This window comes from Leuresthes tenuis, unplaced genomic scaffold (assembly GCF_036924035.1).
Source record: "Leuresthes tenuis unplaced genomic scaffold, fLeuTen1.0.hap1 SCAF_18, whole genome shotgun sequence".
Taxonomy (NCBI): Eukaryota; Metazoa; Chordata; class Actinopteri; order Atheriniformes; family Atherinopsidae; genus Leuresthes; species Leuresthes tenuis.
Window position 1 is genome coordinate 27,291,608 of NW_027325372.1, and position 4,690 is coordinate 27,296,297.

A 4,690-nucleotide genomic window follows, 5' to 3' on the forward strand; every position below is an offset into this window, starting at 1 on the left:
TAGTCGGGCTTTCGAGCCTTTTCTTCCCCGATTTTTACAAATTATGGATGGACATTCAGACCTTCTTTCAGCCGAAAACCTCCACTCCCTCTTTTGATCATACATTGTCGGGCATTCGCACCTTGTCTTACCCGCTTTTTACAATTCATGGTCGGACTTTCACACCTTTTAGTAGCGGAACAACTCTGCTCCCGCTATTGATTGTGTACAATAGGGTATTTTAACCTTTTCTTACCTGCTTTTTGCCAATTATGGTTGGACATTCACACCTTCTTACAGCGGAACACCTCCGCTCCCTCCTTTGATGGTGTATGTTCGGGCATTCAAACCTTTTCTTACCCGCTTTTTACAAACTATGGTCAGACATTCAAACCTTCTTGTAGCCGAACACATCCACTCCTGCTTTTGATGATGGGTATTCAAACCTACTTGTTGCCCGCTTTTCATTAATTATGGGTGGACATACACACCTTGTCGCAGCCAAACACCTCCGCTCCCTGTTAGGATCATGTATGGTTGGGCATTCGTACCTTTTCTTACCCATTTTGCAGTAATTATGGGTGGACATTCACAGCTTCTTGCATTTGAACACCTCCTCTCCCGCTTATGATCATGTGCGGTTGGATATTCAAAAATTCTCTTCCATGTTTTCTAGCAATTATTGATGGACATTCAGACCTTCTTGCAGCTGAACACCTCCGCTCCAGCTGTTGATGGTGTATAGTCGGGCTTTCGAGCCTTTTCTTCCCAGATTTTTACAAAATATGGATGGACATTCAGACCTTGTTTCAGCCGAAAACCTCCACTCCCTCTTTTGATCATACATTGTCGGGCATTCGCACCTTTTCTTACCCGCTTTTTACAAACCATGGTCGGACTTTCACACCTTTTAGTAGCGGAACAACTCTGCTCCCGCTATTGATTGTGTACAATCGGGTATTTTAACCTTTTCTTACCTGCTTTTTGCCAACTATGGTCGGACATTCACACCTTCTTACAGCGGAACACCTCCGCTCCCTCCTTTGATGGTGTATGTTCGGGCATTCGAACCTTTTCTTACCCGCTTTTTACAAACTATGGTCAGACATTCACACCTTCTTGCAGCCGAACACTTCCGCTCTACCTTTTAGTGTTCTATGGGGTATTCACACCTTTTTTTTCACCGCATTTTATAGATTATGGTTGTAAATTCTCACCCACTCTTATCCGAAGACCTCTCCTCCTGCTTTGGTTAATATATAGTCGGGCATTCGAACCTTTTCTTACCCGCTTTTTACAAATTATGGTCGAACATTCACACCTACTTGCAGCCGAAAACCTCCGCTCCCGCTTTTGATGGTGTATAGTCGGGCTTTCGAGCCTTTTCTTCCCCGGTTTTTACAAATTATGGTTGGACATTCAGACCTTGCAGTCGAAAACCTCCGCTCCCTCTTTTGATCATACATTGTCAGGCATTCGCACCTACTTGCAGCCGAATACTTCCGCTCCACCTTTTAGTGATGTATGGTTGGCATTTGCTCCTTTTCTTACCCTTTCTTACCCTACTGATTGCTTAAGATTAAGTTGTTTTTTCTCAAACTACAACATTTTTTTAATTGTTGAAACTTGATTTGAAGTGGATAAATAAGGAGGACAAACAGTTTTAAGTCAGGCTGATAGAAGGAATTAATTTTATAGCAAAATCTGTATTTCGTCATATGTCGAGAGATGCTTATTGCTGAAGAAGTACAAAGTACAACGTTGTTTATCGTGGAAACTTGATTAGACATGAATAAATATGAAGGACAAAGCAGTCTTAACTTGGTTAGAGTTAAGGAATTCGTTTTATAGGAGAATCCGAATTCGTGCATAACTCGTAAAATAGAGCTTATTTTCGGATTCCTGAAGAATGAGTCTGGTTCTTTCTCATAATACAAAGTTTGTTGTTTATTGTTGAAACTTCATCAGAAGTGAAGAAATAAATGAATGCCTATCAACAAATGTGGGATCTAAACTCTAGTGCTTCCTCTAAAATAATTTCCTTTCTCAATTTAGAAATGTGTGTGTGTAAGTCACAACACCCGTGACACCAAAACGGCTTTCTTTTCTCTCTTTTCTCTACACTCTGCACTGTGAGCACACACACCAAATCAGAAAGGCTTTTTTCTCTCTTTTCTACATTATGGACTGTGGGGACACAAAACCGCTCTCTCTTTTTTTTTTTGATTGTGTGCCAGGGCGTTGTCTCACGTATTAGATTATGCTTACGATACGAATGGGTTTATCAGTCACATCAGAATCCATACATACTGATCCTCCCGTAATAAAATGGTCGGATCTTATCAAACACACTTTGTTTCTTGTGACAATCAAGTCAGCGAAACAGCGTATACACGTCAAGACACTGAATCAAGTTTGCCACAAGAACTCATAAGTTTGGCAGTATTGCTCTGCCGTCAGCAATCATACACCCATTTTATTTTCATGAGACATGTGCAGGCACCTGTTCATCTACTGTTCTATCACTATGAATTAGTTTATCTATTATTAATAAGGATACTTCTACAACTACTATCAAAGTATGTCCAGACTTCTTATGTTGTCAGTTGCTATATATGAATAAGTGGGTAGCTACTGACAAGCATTAAGCATGTCACACAGCCCAAACATATAACATTTCAGGACACACCACACAGTTAACAACCACAGTGAAGTGTCAAAGCCCAAACATGTAACATTCAACAGGACACTTACACAACACATTCAAATCAAACAGTCAGACAACATACAAGAACATATACCCCAGCCGGCATTGCTCCCTGCCTATTTTCCTACAGCTCACTATGTGAGTTTTATTCACAAACTCTTCAACTTATACTCTTTTACCAAAGCTGCTACAGCTCGATTGGCCGAATACCCTTAGATCCTATTTCGGTGAATTTGACATCTGCCTTACATGTAACAGATTAGCGGTTTAGCAGTTTTAATTTAGTTTGAGTGAAGGAATTCATTTTATAGCAAAATCCGAAATCGTGAAGAACTCATGAAAGTAAGCTTATTCTCGGATTCCTGAAACTTTAGATTTGCTCTTTCTTTTACTGCAAAGTACAACGTTGTTTTTTTTTTGTTTAAATCTTTCTAGACATGGTAAATATGAAGGACAAAGCAGTTTTAACATAGTTTGAGTGAAGGAATTCATTTTATAGATAAAATCCCAAGAGTCTGCTGAGAAAAGAGAGTGAATGCGAAGTAGAATTTAACACGGCTATGGGAGCGAGCCGAGTGTCGGCTAACCGGGAGAATTGCTTGAAAGAAACGCGACACCGAATGAGCGGTCAGAACAAAGCCTCAATACGGGATTCTCGTGGTGTTTTTGTTGCTGCCTTGTCTTTTGCATAGAGTAAAAGACAAGGCAGCCATCGAATAGGGCCCGATTGTTCCTACTTGGTCAGCCGAGGAGCAGGGGGGGGGGGGAGCAGCACTAATGAGTTGTTTCTATTATTGGCAGGCTTTACCTTTGCGGGTGAAGCCCTTTCTGTCTGTGCAAAAGAAATCTTGCTACTTTGCAGAGTGACTTCTCTGAGTAGAGTCGCCTTACTTGTTGCGACTGTGCCGATGTTCGAAGCTGGAGTGCAAAGTTGTTGCTTGAATGGTGCTTGCTGGAGCATGCGGGAGTGCAAAGTTATACCATTTAAAAGGGCTGAAGAGTGCTCAGTGCAGCGGGTGGGCGGAGGTGCAACGTGACACTCTGGCCACCTATGGCCATAAAAAGAACACTGCTACAAGTGCGCATTGTGCCAGCAAGGGCCCTCGGACCTGAAACAGTGGACAGTTATCGCTTCTCGGCCTTTTGGCTAAGATCAAGTGTAGTATCTGTTCTTATCAGTTTAATATGTCCTCTATACGAGGACAACATATAAAATGGATTTTTAAGAATAGGAGTTGAAAAAGAAGCTTGCTCCGTTCACTTCAAGCCTCGACCCGGTACTGCAGTGCCGCTGGGAACGGTGCGCTCTCCTCTGCTCTTGTGAAAAAGCAAACAGCGGTGCAGGATGGAAGTTTCAGGGAGCCCAAGATGAAACTTTCTTTTAATCTGCTGAGAAAAGAGAGTGAATGCGAAGTGGACTTTAACACGGCTCTGGGAGCGAGCCGAGTGCGGGCTAACCGGGAGAATTGCTTGAAAGAAACGCGACACCGAATGAGTGGTCAGAACAAAGCCTCAATACGGTGTTCCCGTGGTGTTTGTGGCTGCCTTGTCTTTTGCACAGAGTAAAAGACAAGGCAGCCATCGAATAGATTGTTTCTACTTGGTCAGCCGAGGAGCGGGGGGGGGGGGGGGGGGCAAGCGTCTCAACCAAGCAAAGCTCACCAAGTAGGAACAATCGGGCCCTTTTCGATGGCTGCAACACCTGAAAGAGATATTGATGCGAGCCCCGATCAAATGCTTTTTCAAAGTCTAAATTTAAGATGACAAGCCGGGTGTTTCTGTCTCTAGCGTAATCAATGATGTCTCGAATCAGTACGAGGCTGTCGGTGAGTTGTCTCCCTGAGATGGCACAAGCTTGGTCTGGGTGAATTACCTCCTCTAAAACAGAGGACATCCGTGTCGCTAAAACCTTGCTAAAAAGTTTACAGTCAAAGTTTAAAAGTGTGATGGGCCTCCAATTCTTTAGGTCAGTCTTATCATTTTTTTTATAAAGTAGAGTCACTA

The 4,690-nt window shown here is 42.6% G+C and overlaps 1 non-coding gene across 1 annotated transcript; it reads left to right on the forward strand.

Annotated features, from left to right (window-relative positions):
- The first annotated feature begins 3,813 nt into the window (after positions 1-3,813).
- Positions 3,814-3,997, forward strand: LOC140276139 (U2 spliceosomal RNA). Its single transcript, XR_011908822.1, has one exon. It is a non-coding gene; the product is annotated as a U2 spliceosomal RNA (small nuclear RNA).
- The last annotated feature ends 693 nt before the right edge of the window (positions 3,998-4,690 follow it).